General features: G+C 41.1%; 1 protein-coding gene across 2 annotated transcripts in view; it reads left to right on the top strand.

Annotated features, from left to right (window-relative positions):
* CRACD (capping protein inhibiting regulator of actin dynamics) overlaps positions 1-17540 on the top strand; it is a 287106-nt gene that overhangs the window by 204001 nt on the left and 65565 nt on the right. The window contains exon 3 of one of the 2 annotated variants that reach the window (XM_078148212.1): positions 13278-13449. The gene's annotated coding sequence lies outside the window, so the exon portion shown is untranslated. Of the gene's footprint in view, positions 1-12884; positions 13450-17540 lie in introns of those variants that run through there. The other variant, XM_078148213.1, reaches the window with a different exon arrangement.

Raw genomic sequence — 17540 nt, 5'->3', positions numbered from 1 at the left:
TCAGTCTCATCATGATGTTTTTAGATGGGCTCTGCATTCCATAAGCGCTTATCTATGTAATATACGAAGGACAACAATCCTGGAAAATGCAGCCCAAGACCGGAGTCAGGAGACTTCAGCTTAAGTTTCAATTCTTCTCTTTGACCTTGAGGAAGTCACAGTCTCTCTGAGCTTCAGTTTCCTCCCATATAAAATGAGGGGCTTAGACCAAATGAGGTCAGCTCCATCCTTCTGTGATCCTAGTGAAACTGCCCATGGAACTGTCCTGTTCTTGGTTGGAACAAGGAAAATCATCGTAATAGTGGGATTTTGATGTTGAACCACTTGACATCCCCACAAATTGCAGGTACTCTTTCAGAATTAGATTCTTGTCCTATGGCTTTCTCTCAGAATTCTTCCAAGTGTGGAGTGAGTATTTGACCTAAAGTCAAACATTTACTGAGTAGAGTCCAAGATACACATCCCGGGAGGCCAGGGGGAAAGGGTTTTAATTAAATGATTTGAAAATCTCATCTTCATTCTGAGATTTATAATTAAATGTTTGCTTAGTTGGCTTTTAGTGAGCAAGTGTATAAGATGCAATGGCTGCAGTTTTCTCTTAAGTTTACATTATTTCCAACTCTTCAGCTATTTAACCTTTATATATTAAAGCCAGTTATGGTCATTTCCTTCAAGTACAGTCCTCAGGAAGAGTGATATTAAGAATAGTTTCTGATTTGTCACTTGCAGTTTCCATCATTTACTTCTCAGCCAATAAATCTACCAAGATATAAAGAGACTCAAGCTATCTACAAGGCAGGGTTGAGCATACAGTCAAAAAAATGAAATTTCAGAAGTGGGTTATCTTTAGCAAAAATCAAATGGTTGTATGGATGTTACAAATGAATTGCGTGGGGCCATACCCTGTTTATATTTCAACAACACCAAAGACTGGAAAGGGCAAAAAAGCAGGCCTTCATAGGTAAAGAGGAAAGTGTTCAGATGCAAAGGAAGTATTTCATGCCTTAGACTGATTCTGAGGTTTGAACAGTCCAATTTCATATAAAAAGGCCAGTGAGCCAATGAACTCGCCCTAGTGTACAAACCACAAAATACTTTTGTCCTGAGCTGCTCATGGCAGGTGACCCCTGGAGCCTGGGAAGTGTAACTTGGCTGATCATCATCATCAGTAAAAGTGGAATCTAAAACTGAGGAAAGCCACCCCTGAACAAGGAAAAATTATTCAACAGGAGAGGCTAGACCTCTAACTTCCTGCTTGAAGGTGACAAACCATGGGAGTCTAAGAGGAGAAGCCTCTGATAGGCTAAGAGTGGTTGGCCTTCCTGGGGAAGAGAATTCAGTACCACCCAGCCAAGCCAATGTCTAAAGGCAAGAATGCCGTTGAAGAGTGGGCCCAGGAAGTCCATGGAATTGACCCATCCTGGAGAGATACTGAACCTTATGAAGAGACTAGTGGCTGAGCAGCAGTAGTAGCTCAGCTGCAGAATATACTTCCCTGATCCAGTCCAGCAATAGTCTAGAGCTTGAATGACCCAGTCTAGAAGCATCCATCCCTAGTGGCCAAGAAAACTGTCTGGTACAACCCAGCAACAGCAGTAGCTGACGAGAAGCCAGCTTAGCAGTAGCAGACAGACCCGTCCAGCTGAGATACTGCTCCTTATAAGATGCAAAGTCAGCTCAGCCCCTGATCTAGGTGAGATATTATTCTACAAGGAGCCAGCACAGCTGAGCAAACGAGCAATTCATCTATCACCCAAACCTCACTCCTTAGTGCATTTTTTTATTTGAAGAACTCTTAGAGAAATCAAGGCCCTGGAGTTTCAAAGTGGTGAGTTGCCTTGGCCACATGTGTTCCCTATACGTGACTCGGCTAAAGAAGTAACTGAATCTACTGGATGGTCACTAAGAGGAAGTGTGCCAATAAGCTTGTAGCCTACTGGTTGGGAGGATGGTTACCCATTGGGTTGCTCTTAAGTAGTAGTAGTGATAGATGCCCCTGCTAAGGGCTAGTCAATACCAATGTGGATTAGGGGCCCACTCCAGTAATTCCTGCTACTGGGAAGACTGAACGTGATGGGTCTCTTGAGCTCATAAATTCTGAGCTGCGGAAGAACTAAAGCTGATTGGGCCTTTGCACTTGGTCTGGCGCTAATACGGAGAGCCCTCAAGAGTGGGCAGCCATACCCAGCAATAGCACTTCTATAGGGCTATACCCCAAAGAGATCATAGAAATGAGTAAAGGACCCACATGTACAAAAATATTTAAAATAGCTCTTTTTGTGGTGGCAAAAAAATTGGAAATTGAGGGGATGCCCATCAATTGGGGAATGGCTGAACAAGTTGTGGTATATGAATGTAATGGAATACTATTGTGCTATAAGAAATGATGAACAGGCTGACTTCAGAAAAACCTGGAAAGACTTGTATGGACTGATGTTGAGTCAAGTGAGCAGAACCAGGAGAAGGTTGTACACAGTAACAGCCATGTTGTACAATGACTGAAGTTGATAGACTTAGCCCTTCTCAGCAATGCAAGGATCTAAGACATCTCCAAAGGTCTTATGATAGAAAATGCTATCCACATCCAAAGAAAGAACTATGGAGTTTGAATGCAGATTGAAGCATACTATTTGCTATTTTATTTTCTTCTGTTGCATTTTGTTTCCTCTTTCTGATGGTTCCTCCTATTGGTTCTAATTCTTACAACATGACTAATATTAAAATATGTTAGGGCAGCAAGGTGGCACAGTGGATAGAGCACTGGCCCTGGATTCAGGAGGACCTGAGTTTAAATGCGGCCTCAGACATATAACACTTTCCAGCTGTGTGACCTTGGGCAAGTCACTTAACCCCATTGCCTAACCAAAAAGAAAAAAAAATAGGAGGGGCAGCTAGGTGGCTCAGTGGTTAGAGCACTGGCCCTGAAGTCAGGAGGACCTGAGTTCAAATCCGGCCTCAGATCAAACACTTGACACTTACTAGCTGTGTGACCCTGAGCAAGTCACTTAACCCCAATTGCCTAAAAATATGTGTGTGTGTGTGTGTGTGTGTGTGTGTGTGTGTGTGTGTGTGTGTTTAGTAGGAATGTATATGTATAGCATGTATCAGATTGGATGCCATCTTGAGGAGGGAGGTGGGGAGGGAGAGGAGAAAAATTTAAAACTCAAAAGCTTATGGAAGTGATTGTTGATAAATCAAAATAAATTAATTTTAAAAAAAGAAGAAAAAAGAGTGGGGAGCCATCATGTTGGCCCACAAAGGGACTGACCCAGACCAGAAGTAGCAGGTTAAAGCTTCAGTGAGAATCATCAGTGAGGTAGGGCTTGGGAGTGGCCACTCTACTTCCAGCCTGTGCAAGATGGGGAAGGAGAGGGGGAGTGAAGAGGAGAAAGAAAAAGGGAGAGGGAGAGGAAGGGGGAGAGAGAGAGAGAGAGAGAGAGAGAGAGAGAGAGAGAGAGAGAGAGAGAGAGAGAGAGAGAGAGAGAGAGAAGAGACAGAGAGGAAGAGAGACAGGGGAAGGAAGAGAGGGGAGAGGAGACAGAGGAAGAGAGGGAGACAGAGAGGGGAAAGGAGGGAAGGAGGGATAGAGAGAGACAGAGAGAAAGTGGACGGAGGGAGAGAGAGACGGAGAGGGAGAGAGAGAAAGAGGGAGGGAGGGAGAGACAGAGAAAGATGTTGAGAAAGGACACTCTGCACAGGAAGTGAGTCCCAGCATTGGAAGGAATCCCTATATTTGCAGATTTATTTAGGTCTTAGAAAAGCAGCGTGACGTAGAGAAAAGAATATTATACTCAGAAGGCCTGGGCTTGAGGCCTGACTTTGACGGTTATTGGGCCTGTGACTTGAAGCAAGTCAGTTAAACTTGTTAAACCTTTAATTTACTTTATCTGTAGAAAAGGAGTGATAATACTTTCACTACCTCACAGGGCTATAAAGTATTTTCCTCACAAGAGTACACAGCATCTTAGAGCTTATAAAGGGAGCTATCGTTATTAGGAAGGGGTGGCTTAGGTGGGAGTAGTTAAGGATGAGTGCATATTGAATACAGACGGTGCTGAAGATGCTCTTTCAGTGCCTGCCTGCCTTGTTTCCCACCCCCTCCATACCCCACGTAGAAAGTAAATTGGTGCCTGAAAACTGGCAGAGAGGAGATGTGCCACCCACACACCTTATAACGTGTTGGGAAAATGTGGCCAAACACACACTTTAGCTTTGTACCAAATATCATAACCGGCTTTGTTACTATTTCAAAATATTATTTGATTTCTCAAATGAGCTGTTGTGAAACTGTGAGGAAGTCTATCTGTCAGAGAGCCAGGCAGAACTGGAAAAATGAGAGAAGCAGGAGAAAAGGAAATGGTCTGGGGAGATAGGAGCATGGAAAGAAGATGAAGGCCCCAGCCTTGTTGATGTGCCCTGCACACAAAAGTAGGTGCTTAATACATGTATGTTGTGGTTCACTTGGCCATTGCCTTGCCCTCAGTGACCTGTTTCAGCCTCTTTCTCTTCCTTCTCTCTGTCTTCCCATCTGATGACTCTTACATTCTTCCTCTTTTCCATGTCCACTTCCACTACTACAAATCAGACATATTTTTTCCTCCTTGAACTGCTGCAGTAACATCCTAAATGGTTTCCTTATTTTCAGTTCTTCCCCCTGAAATTTACCTTTGCCTGTTCCTGCCAAATTAATCTTCCTAATCAAACACTTAGTAATCATCTATTAAGCATCTACCGTGTACAAAGCACCATGTTAGATGCTGAGGATTAAAAGAGCAAAGGGAAACATCTTTCCTTCAAGGGGAATATGTTCTTTCAGAGGAAACACATGTAAGTCTAGATAAAAGGTAATTTTGAAGTTGGGGGATGACACCAGCAGCTAAGGGATCAGACAAGGCCTCCTGTGGAAGATGGTACCAAAGGAGATCAATAAGTAGGGAAGGTAAAGTACAGGAGGTAAGGAAGAGGGCGCATTCCAGGCAAGGGGAGAGGCAACCAGTGCAAAAGAATGGAGGCAGAAAATGGAGTGCCATCTATGAGGAACAGTAAAAAGGCCAATTGGACCAGACTTGAGTGGGATGTAATATGTAATAAAGGCTGGAAAGATAGGTTGGGGCCAGGTTGTGAAGGGTTTAAAATGCCAAACAGAGAAGTTTATGTTTGATCCAGTAGGTAATGGGCAATTGCTGGAGTTTATTGGAAAGGGACCTGTGCTTTAGGAAGATCACTTGGGCAACTAAATGGAGGCTGTATTGGAATGGAGAGAGACTCAGGATGGAGAGATCAATGAGAAGGCTATTACAATAGTCTGGAGAAAGAGTGATGAATGCACCTATGGGAATGGAGAGAAGGGGATGTACTGGAGAGATGCCATGGAGGGAGAAAGAATACTATCTGGTAACTAATTGGATACATGGGGTAAGAGTGAGGAATCAAGGATAATGCTGAGGTTGTGCATCTGGGTGAACCTATATCTGTATGTGAATATGGGTAACTGGAAAAATAGATGTGCTCTCAACAGGAATAGGGAAGTTTGGCAGAGTTTGGGGAGAAAGAGAACAAGTTCTGTCTTGCATATATTGAGTCTGAGATACTTGCAAGATAGCCAGTTTGAGATGTTTAGGAGGCACTTGGTGATGTAGGACAGGAGATTTGAGGCAGGAAGACCAACTAGAAGACTATTGTAAGTCCAGGTGTGAGGTGATAGTACATATGCTACCGAGTCCTGTCAGTTTTTATCTTTGCAACACCTCTTAAATATGTGTGTGTGTGTATATATATATATATATATATGTATATATATATATATATATGTATATATATATATATGTATATATATATATACATATATATATATATACATATATATATATATATATACACAACCTTCTCTCTCCTCTGACACTGCCACTACCCTGATGCTGGACTTACAATAGCCTTCTAGTTGGTCTTCCTGCCTCAAATCTCTTCCCATTCCAATCTATCCTTCACTCAGGTGACCAAGTGAATGCTTAGAACTGAACATGTTGCTCATGCACACATGTGTGCACATGCACACACGGTCAGTTAATGCCAGTGGCTCCCAATAACCTCCAAGTTCAAATATAAAATCCTCTACTTGGCTTTCAAAGCTCTTCATAGACTACCTTTCCAGTCGTCTTATACTTTACTGCCTTCCACATGAATCTATGATCCAGTAACAATGGCCCCCATCTACCATCTCTGTGCATTTTTATTGTCCCCCTTGCCTGGGATGCTCTACCTTCTCATCTCTGCCTTCCCACTTCCCTCAATTTCTCCAAGTCTCAGCTAAAATTCAGCCTTCTGTAAGAAGCCTTTCATGATCCCCTGTATCTCTAGTACCTTCCCTCCAAGATTATCAGTTTGTTCTGTACATATATTGTTTGTGCATAGTTGCTTGCAAGTTCTTTCCCCTCATATTGTGAACACCTTGAGGGTAGGGACTGCTTTTGCCTTCTTCCTCTGTATTTCCAGCATTTGATACAGTGCCTGGCACAGAGTAAGTATTTAATAAATGCTTGTTGACTTGAATTGAGAGGCCAAGAAAGCTAAGGAGTGATGCAAAACCATTACATTTGTCAATTAAGAAGTGATTGGTAACTTTGGAGAGAGCTATTTTATTTGAATCAGTGAATTGATTTTAGATCCAAGTTGCCAAAAGTTGAGAAGTGAGTGAAAGAAGAGGGAGTAGACCTAAATGCACAATTCTGATCACATCTCTCCCTTGCTTAAATGAATCCTCATTGGCTACTAATCAGGGTCTAAATTACTTACCCTGGCATTCAAGGTCATCTACCATCTGTCTTCAGTGTAGCTTTCTAACCTTATCTCACACTGTTCTCCTCACTAGCCCAATAGACCAGTCAAACTACACTACTTGCCATTCTGCAACCACATCCATGCTTTTCAAGGTACCCTTGTCCATATTATTTTCTGTATTGCCTTCTCGCACCATCTATACCTGTCAAAATCTTATCCAAAATCCTTGGAGGCTAAGCTCAAATGTTACCCCTTCAACCATGCTTTCTTTGATTGATCTCTCCCTTTTCTGAATTCTCATACCATTTTATCCACTCTATTTTGAATAATAGCTAGTTGTATGTCTTTCTCAGGAATCTAAGCTGTCCTGATTGGTGAGTGCATGAGAGCAAACTCACATGGCTAGATGGCTTACTGTACGTAGCCAGTCCTAGTCATACTTCACATTCTACACCTGCCATCTGCAGGCTATCAGTATGACCTAGATGCACATTTCTCACACGTACACCCACACCCACTCTGCCTTTTGTACTAGAAACTCTAATCAAATCAGTTCTGCCAACTGGAAATGGAGTATCAAGTCAACTCCCCTGTGGTTCTCACCACCCTGGATCAAACACCCCTCCCTTGTATGTGTCATCTCCCCCGATTAGAATGTAAGCTGCTTGAGGACAGGAACTGGTAAGCTTTTGTCTGTCTCCAGTTTAGAACAATGTTTGACATATAGTAAATACTTAAATGTTTTTTCACTCATTCTTTCCTAATAGATCATGGATTCTTTGAGGGCACTGCCTTATTTGTCCTTATATTCCCTCGTTGAACCTAGGACAGTGTTTTGCAGTAGAGTAGATACTCAGTAAATTTTTTTTAATGAATGAATGATAAAATGAGATATAGGAAAATGACATGGAAAAATGGACCAGTTTTGTTCGACTTTCCTAGATGATCTGTAAGTTTTTAGAAAAGTTTGTTTTTTTATTAGCAGTGTAATAAATAGGTGAATGATACTGAACTAACATAATTATAGACATAATGACTGACACTAAAAAGTGAAAGCAAACTTTAAAATGAAACTAACATGAAGTTAAAAAGAAAGAGCAAAAGAAAGATGATATTTAGGAAGGAGAAAGATTTTCCCCATTGCATCAATCAGTCAAAAGACTGGTAAAAATGAATTTATTCCATTCATTAATTTAAGAATAATTACTACTGCCTTATTCCATAAAGGGGAATATACATACATACATATACATACACACACACACACATATGTAGAATGGCTTTCATAGGAGAAATAAAGTTTCATAAGAGGTGTAGAAAGATTGAAATATTATGACTGATGGCTATTCCTGCCAATTCAGCCTGGAGGAGAGAATATAAAAGTGCCTTTGCAAAGGAGGGCTGGTAAAGAGATATGTGAAAAGACTTGATATTCTTTGGCATAACCTTAGTCACTTGTTTGGCTCAGTGGGCAATAAGGTAATCATGCATCCATCATCATGCACAAATTTGAGGACTTTAATCTCAGGCAGTATCAAACTGGTATACTTGATTAAATATGCTTTTGGTAGCAGTCACCATGACTCATCTCCCCTGTCCCCTTGTTCTATGAAAGTAAAATTGGGGATATAAAATGTCACAGTACTAAGGAACATTTTTTCCCAAACGATACACTTTAAATCTTTCAAACTTCTAGGAGATTCAGTTTTGAATATTTGGGGGTGGGGAGAGGCTGCCCAGGAATTTTGTCATAAGGCAACCCAAGATGTAGTTATGAAAAATGTAAGGAAAGAAGTCCTTTTCTCCTTCTTTCCATCATGACCCTGGCTGGCCAAGTTATCTATCAGTCATTGTCAGACACAGAAGCAATGGTTTTTATTTGCTGATATGCTTGTCATTGGCTGGCCTGTTGCCAGTGGACAGTTTGGCTCGCCAGTGACAGGGAATGAAGGAATTTTGGAAGGGGTCATTCATTCAACCCTGGTAGAAGCCCAGTGCATCAGCATGAGGTTCCAAAGCATCTGGTACTGTTCTGTGAGGGCAACAGAAACCCTGCTGAACCAATGCAATTCAAGAGACCTTAAATAAACTCTTACAGTTCTGTGTGAAGAACACTGCTAGGCATGCAAAGTTTAAATAAGACACTGCTCTCATGGAGTTCAGAAGCTTGTAAACTCAAAACTATTCCTTAACGTCTCCTTTTTAACCTCTCAGTTTGACTGATGAAAGTTTGGATAAAGGGGAATTTAATTGTGGTCAAGTAGAGCGATGCCCCCAAATGCCTTTGATGGGATGACCATTTGTCCTTGAGCATCTGAGATTCTGACTCTGTTAGAATTTCCCAGGTTTTTCATTTTTATTGCATTGTTAGAATTGCCTTGTTCTTTCAAAATAAAGCCAAATAAATCAAATACCCAAACTGAAATAATTTTTAGTATTTAGTATTTCAGCTGTGTTCTCCAGCTAGGCAACCATGGGGCAATCTCTTAATCTCTCTAAATTTCAGATTCATCTTCTGCAAAAAAGAGACATAGGTAGGTGTTCAGGCTTAGGCAGGTGATGGTTACCCTTTCCTAAGTCCTGCTAAGTGTCCACAGCTGGATTATTGTGTTTGCTTCTGTGCACCACATTTCAGGAAGGACATAGATAAGATGGTCTCAAGATCATGCCACATTAGCACCCCCTGAAGGACCTCAGGAGCAGTGGGTGAAAGCTGCAGAAAGACAAATTGAGATCTGTTGTGAGGAAAAACATCTACAAAATTAGAGCTGTTCGAAAGTAGAAAGGCTGCCTTCAGAGGCTCTTTCTACCTGGCTCTTTTTCCAAGCAAAGGCTGGAAGGCCCCTTGTCAAGTGTGTTAGAGAAGAGATTCTTATTCAGCTACAAATTAGATTAGGTGGCCCTCTGAGGTCCCTTCCAACATTAGGATTCTCTGATTAAGTGGAGACTTGCTATTAACACAGAGGAGGAAAAAAACCACATCATTAACCACAAAAATGATCAATTTGGTAATGCTAATTGCATATAGACTCAGTTTTAGATTTTTCATCAAAAGAGTACAAGTTTTTCATGATGCCATTCAAATGTATACGTTACTGTGGTGGAAAATTTTAGGTAGTCTGCTTTTTTTATGATACAGGATCTTGTTTCTATACCTTCCCCCAAAACAGATTACCGAGATCAAGGAAACGGAATAAAAAGTCCAATATAATTTAAAAAAATTATTTCACATCATGGTTCTTTTGTCTAGAAATAGAATGTGCTTCAGTAATAATAGGATAATTTTTCAAAGTTTAATCCTAGTTAATTATGTCAAATTTATCCAATATCACAAGCAGTCAATAATCATATAATAGCAAAACATAGAACAACTCATTTTAATTGAAGCTTTGGAAGATATTTCAGTCAGAGAATGTAGTCTAGGAAGGGACAGATTCTTTTTTAATTGAGATGTCACCAAAACAGAACACTGGAACAAAAGTCCTGAAGAAAGTTGGTACAAGGCTGCCCCATCTGTGGTCCTACTGTTAGCTGTGACAATTCCACAGTTTTTGAAGAGGGCAGCATTGGCTGTCTCTGAGTATATGTTTTGTAACTGAAACATGGATGGGCAGAAATTCAAGCAGGTTTTCTTGCTCTTTTAAACTTTCTGGCCATCACAGAGGTATTGCTGAGGCAGCATTCCCTTGAAATTCACAAGCATTCCTTGACCTGACATTTGGACTTTGACATCTGTGTAAGGAATAAGGTGTTCCTTCTTCCAAGTTATTACCTATATAATGTATAATCCTATTGGCTTGTTCACCAGTAGCACATAAAATCTTGAAACAGCCTGACCTAAAAGAGCCACACCTTCAGAATCCCAGGTCTGCTTCCTAGGATTTAGAAGTGAAAGATATGTTAGATAGAATCTAACCTGTTCAAACTGAGAGTCTGGATTCTACCTCCACCACACCTTTTCCCTTTTCTCTCTGTTCACATGGACATTATCCTACTTCAAGCCTCTGTCATCTTTTGTAATAATAGCCTACTAATTGGGCTCCTCTGCCTCAAATCTTTATCCTTTCCCAATCAATCTCACACACAGCTGTCAAAATTATATTTCTAAAAGCACAGAACTAACCATAATCCAACCCTGATCAAAAAGTTCCAGTGGTTCCCTGTTGCTTCTAGAACCGAATGCAAATTCCCTTTTGGCATTTGAAGTCCTTCACAGTCTGTTGCCAGACCACCTTCCTAGGCCGATGACACATTACTCCCATCTGTGTTCCAGACAATCTGGTTTACTTGAGTATATAGTACAGCATTCCCTTTGCTTTTGTGCCTTTGCCTACATATACTGTCCCCCATGGCTAGAATGCCCTTCACCTTGATCTCTCTCTCTCTCAGGCAATTAGGGTTAAGTGACTTGTCCAGGGTCACATAGCTAGTAAGTATCTGAGGCTGGATTTGAACTCAGGTCATCCTTACTCCAGAGCAGGTTCTCTATCCACTCCACTACCTAGCTGCTTCCACCTTGATCTCTTAAAATCCCCATCATCCTTCAGAATTTAGCTCTTTTCAAGATTGTCTTTCCTGACCCCATTCCCATTCCGGCTGTCAATACCCCCCCAAAAAGAAATTAATTTATGTTTATTTTGTGTATGGTTTGTATTTACATATATCTGTACATAATGTTTTCCCCTCATAGAATGTAAGTTCGCTGAGGACAGTGAGCAGAGCAGAGAGTTTTGGACCTAGAGTCAGGAAGACTTCAGTTCAAACCCAGCCTCAGACATCTACGAGCTGTGTGACCCTGGGGAAGTCACTTAAGCTCTCTCTGCCTCAGTTTTCTCAACTGTAAAGTGGAAATGATCTATCTCCTGGGGTTGTTGTGAAGATAAAATGAGATGTGTAAAGTGCTTTGCAAACATTAAAATACTATAGAAATGCCAGCTACTACTATTATTGTTGTTTTTGTTTTTGTACCCCCCAACACCTACCACAGTGCCTGGGCATAGTAGGTGCTTAATAAATGTGTATTGATTGATTGGTTTGTTCAAGGTCACATTAATAGTGAACTGTGTAGCACAGATTGAACCCAAGTCTACTGACTCGAAATCTAATGTGCTTTCCATCCTATCCTATACTATAAAGGCTAGGTTAGTTGTCACTTCTCACTGGAATAATGTCTGTTGCCTTCTAATGTTTGTAACTTAGGGCAGAGCTGAATGTCGTTAGAGTAAAACTATATAAGTGTGCTACTTGTAAAGTCAGTAACCTTCATTTTGCACCCAATTCTGAGCCTCTAGCTCTGGCCTGAGGGTGGTTCTATGCCTCATTTGAAAGCCAATTACATGGGTTTTCTAATAGTCATCTGCCTCGATGATCTGACTTCTTTGCTTCTTCTGGCTTCCCAGTTTGTTCCAGATTTGAGAGTTCAAGAAGTGTGACCACCTGGGAAGCGGGGGCCCAGCTTTACCCATTTCTTGTAGAAAATGGAAAGGCTTGAAGGCATTATGATGCCTGTGTAAAGAGACCATTTTTTCAACAGAAGAGATGGGTGACTTGGGTGGGGAGGACTTTATGAAGGGTGTGCAAACATTTATTATTGACAAGTATTACCCAGGGTTTAAAGCAGATGTCCTTAACCTTTTTTTGTGTCATGGACTCCTGGTAATCTGAGGAAGCCTATGGACACTTCTCAGAATAATGATTTAAAAAATATAAAACAAAATACATAGGGTTACAAAGAAAACCAATCATACTGAAATGGAAGTTCGCAAAATATTTTTTAAAAACAAGTTTACAGACTCCAGGTTAAGAACACCTGGTCTAAAGGAAATGCAAGGAGAGCTTCCAGAAGTTCAGCCATTTCAGAAATATATGGAAAGAAGTTAAGAAAAATTCTGTAGGGGCTTTTCAGGGCAGGAGAAATGAACTGTCAAAGGGTGTCAGAGAGTGTTAAGGAAATGACTTGCAGCAAGCTTAAGAAAAAATGTCTGTTTCTGACAAAGGTCAGACAAGAAGATTTAAGAATAGAATAATCTTTCCTGCTCTCCCCCCTCCACCTCCACCCTGCTGCCCCAGTTTGTCTCACGCGTCATTTTCCAGCCTCTTTTGCCCAAACCAGACACTCTGCCACCTGCTTTATTCGTGAAGGCTGTGCCACTCCTTTGCATGGAATGTATGAATGGGGTGCCCACTGAGCATGAAGTGATTGAACCTTTTCTCTTTTCCCTCCAGTGTTCAGCCAGTCTGAACCCAACGTGGGCAGCCTGAAGGACGACCGTTTTTTGTGTTCTTGACTTTGCTTTGTCATGACTGCTCAGGCAGTGTCTGTCAGGGTATTTATATTCCAGGCACAGGGCTTACTCCCTTGCCGACCGGCTCCTCAAGGCTGATGGCTGCCCTTTGCCCTCAGACTGCCCTGGCCAACAGGAGCTCTGCTGTCATTTGCTGTTGGACCCAGAGGTGCTCCACTGGTAGGCTTTATTGTGTATTTATCTTGTAATCCACAGACAAGAAGAAGACGGGCAAATTCCAGCCTTTTAAGAAGTTGTTTGGCAGAAGAAAAAAGAAAGAAGCTCCCTTGTCCCGGGAGATTTCGGGGGCAACACAGAATCACCCTTTCCCAAATGCCTGCAATGGTGCCTTCTCTTCCGATGAGGAGACCCTTGGTGATTCTCTAAGGTAATGACACTGATTGACTTTCTTTTTGGTCTTTAGAGTGTAGCAGAGGTGGTTTCATTTTCAGGAAAAGTATGGCAGGAGTTAGACCGGGACAGGTGGCTCTGGACTCATCTTCTGAATCCAGTTTCCCTGTGTGTGATATAGGGAAAAGCCACCTTTTAGGGATCAAGGTGGGAGGGGCATACAAGTAGGTAAAAGAAACCCAAGCTTCTGAAGACTCTGACAGTATAGACAGTCCCTCAGTTTCCCTCTCCTCCTCTGAAAGAAGGATCCTATTGGTTTTGACTTTGCAGAAGTTACTGAAAAGAGGGCTTCTTGAGTCCTTCTCATCATTTAGTTAGGAGGGAGGAAGGTGAAGGTAAGGAGCCCAGTTGTACATCCAGCACCCAGGACATAGGTGCTTCTGGTCCTATGGTACTTAACCTTCTAGCTTTCATTGAATTTGTTCAGGATCAAATTTGCACCCTTTAGTGACGATAAGAATTTCTGAAGGTGCCATTGTAGACTTTCTCTGAAACCTTCGACCTTGGCTTCAAGGCTTGTGATTGTTTATTTGCTTATGTATTTATTTATCTAGCTTTACCTAGTGTTATGTGTGCAGTGAATCTGCCTATGACAGCATCAGAAACCCAAGTGCTGAGAATTATTTTCTCACCCAAGTATCCTGAATAGAAGTATTTATTTAAGATTTTCAGACTTTAACATTGACAGCTCACACATTCTGAGAATAGCTGTAAGAGACCTTATATAGCTTTGTATCTATAGGGTGCCTTGGACAATGCCTTGCACATAGTAGGTGCTCAGTAACTATTTGATGAGTGAATTAACAAGGTATTTTCTGGGATGAGTAATATTGAAGACAAGGCCATCCTCTATATTTTATGTAAGGGTAAGTTTATCCTGAAGGACCTGGTGCCATATTCTAGATAGAGGGAGCCTTCTGTGAGAAAATACTATTTAGATCACAGGAAGAAAAACTCTTTTTTAACTTAAAAAATGCTGTTAATATCTTTCATCATCACCTTTATTCCCAGATATCTCTTTCTCCCCAAAAAGTTGCTCCTTATAACAAAAAATAAAAAGACAGGGGAAAAAGTATGTCAGCAAAACCAGCCAACACATTGCCCAACTCTAACAATATACGCTGTTCCACACCCATAGCCCTCCATTTCTGAAAAGAAGAGGGGTACATATTTCCTGGAAACATAGCACTTAAAATTCTAAAACTGCACATTGAGGACTACCTATTCTGTGCTATATTGACTTTTTTCCCCTAAACTTACTTTTTCTATTCCCTATATTCTTTCTCCTTCATATTTTGAATGAAGACTTAACTGAAGCAAATTTTGAGAAAAGGTATTCAGATCATTAAAGCGATGAACTGTTCCTCACTCACTGATTTGGTCACAGTATCCCCCCATATGCCCATGTTCTTATTGCCAACCTCTGTATGATCATTCCACCAGCACTCAACCCTGTCACCTATGGTGTGAGAACTAATCAGATCCGGGAGCGGGTACTCCAGGCCTTCACTGGCAAATAGATCCTAGGACCTTCTTAAAGCCCAAGAAGATTACCCTGTAGAGTACATGTGCACTAGTCTCTGACTAAGGTTAGGCTTCCCTTGGTACTTGTCGAATAGCTAAGGGACAGCAAACACAGCTAAACACTCATGGCTCTGCAGGCTTGAATGGCCTTTCTTAGCCTTCTGTTGACCTACTATAAGCACTACGAATAGCCAATATTTATTAACTGCTTACTTCATTCCAGGTGCTGTGCTAAGCATTTTAAAATTATTATTTCATGTAATCCTTACAGCAAGCCTAGGTTGTAGTATAATATTAGACTATACTGTCAATGGAATTTTATTGCCAAGGATACTGGAGCAGTTTGCTTTTTCATTTTATAGTGGATTAAGGCAAACAGAGGTTAAATGATTTGCCCAGAGTCACATAGCTAGTAAGTATCTGAGGTCAAATGTGAACTCGGCTTTATCCTGACTCCAGGCCCAGTGCTGTATCCACTGAGCCACCTAGCTACCTCCCAACAAGCCTAGGAGGTAAGGTGCTATTATCACCCCCATTTTACAGATTAGGAAACAGAGGTTAAGTGAATCACGCAGGTCACACAGCTAATAAGTGTTTGAGGTTGTTTGAACTCCGGTGTGTCTCCCTAACTCCAGGCCTGGTGCCACCTAGCTGCCTACTAGTATCTAGCAGCTTAGCTACTGGTTCTCAAGTACTTGTGAGCTTCATGATTTTCATATTGCTGAGGGGCCTAGATCGACATGGTCTGTGAATATTTAAACTATTCATTTCTTAGAGGATTATCTCTTACTTCCTGTAAGGGACAGAAGACAGCACACTAACTGAGAGTAGAGGTCCCATGGACCACACTGGGAGAAGTGATGTTTTCCTGACTAGTTTTGAAGGAAAAAGTTGCTGAGTAGAGTACACATGAGATAGATTGTGATTCCAGAGGGTGGAAATCTGAGTGGTGAATCCAGGAGGAGCATGAGCTCAGTTTTAGTTGAGACTACATGACCTGAGATGCCAACTCTGAAATTTTAGAATTCTGGGATTTGATGTGACTATGAAGGATGATTACAGGGGTTAAATGTTTTTATAATCACTTAACTGAAACCTTCTCCCTTTACTTGAGGGCCAAATTATGAGAGAAGTAAAATTCATCTCCAGTCTCTGTAATCTTCCCATTTTGTATGAGTTGAAATATATAAAGCATTTTGCAAAATCTTTTACAAAGTTCTACAAGGATGTAAGCTGCACCTTTTTTCCTTCCTTTTATAGTCCTTTTAATAGTCAGTAAACATTTAAAAAAAATAAAGCGATGAACTGGTGGTTGTAAAGTAATTAGTGACATCAATCTGTGGTGTGGTCCATATTGCCACCTTCTAGTGGACTGAACTCTAGATTGGCAATTATAGAATCTGGTTCTCTAGGTCTAAATACTACTTTGCATGTAATTAGTAGGTGTTGAATGACTGTCTGAATAGAGTACTTTTTCCACTTCTGAGATCCCTGTTTGAAGAAGGAACTTGACAAATCAAAATATATTCGAAACAAGGTAACTAAGATTATGAAGGATTTGGAAACTGTGTCCTTTGGGAAATAGTCAAAGCAGAGGACCACAAACCTGTGGTCTATGAGCTTGTTTCCTTTTAAAATATTTTGATAACTACATTTCAGTATAATTGATTTCCTTTGTAATCTTGTGTGTTTTATTTTATGCATTCAAAAACATTATTCTGAGACTGGGCCCATAGGCTTCAAAAGATCACCCAAAGGATCCATGATCCAAAAAAAAGATTAAGAACTCTTGAGTCAAAGAAAGTGAGAATGTTTACCCTGGAGAAGAGAATATTTAGGGAGGATATGATTGTTTTCTTGAGGTCAGATATTTAAAGAATTGCCATATGGCTGAAGGATGTGGTTTATTCCACTCCGGAAGGCAGAATTAGAGCTACTCTGCACATAATGTTGTGCTAAGTGTTGTACCACATATCATATAAAGATGCCACCTGTAATCTTGAGGCCTTTACAATCTCCCTGGGAAGGGTAGAGCTGCCCAAAGGAAACAGTTGCAGAATAGCATAAGAGGTGTTTAAAAGAGAGAGATGTAAAGAGAAAGAGAGAAAAGAGAAGAGAAGAGAGAGATAGATCCCTGTGGACTGGAGCTGTCAAGAAAGGCTTCATGGGGGCAGCTCGGTGGTGCAGTGGATAGATCACCCACCCTGAAGTCAGGAGGACCTGAGTTCAAATCTGGCCTGAGACCAAACTCTTGTTACTTACTAGCTGCGTGACTCTAGGCAAGTCGCTTAACCCCAATTGCCTAAAAACAAAACAAAACAAAACAAAACAAAACAAAAAGACAGGCTTCATGTAGGAGTTAGGATACTAAAAGATACCTATTTGGATGAGCAGAGAAGAAGGAGGTGACAATCCAGGCAGGAAGAGTATCATGCAAAAAGGTTCAAAGAATGAATATGGGAGATACCATGCCCGGTGTGGACAGTGTGTTGGGAGTCATGGGAGGTTGCTGTCCACCTTGAGAGGCTGAGGTCAGGAGAGTGA

This window comes from Phascolarctos cinereus, unplaced genomic scaffold (genome assembly GCF_003287225.1).
Source record: "Phascolarctos cinereus isolate Bilbo 61053 unplaced genomic scaffold, phaCin_HiC Scaffold_9;HRSCAF=440, whole genome shotgun sequence".
NCBI lineage: Eukaryota > Metazoa > Chordata > Mammalia > Diprotodontia > Phascolarctidae > Phascolarctos > Phascolarctos cinereus.
The sequence above is the reverse complement of the archived record's forward strand: the minus strand, read 5'-3'. Positions and strand labels throughout refer to the sequence as shown.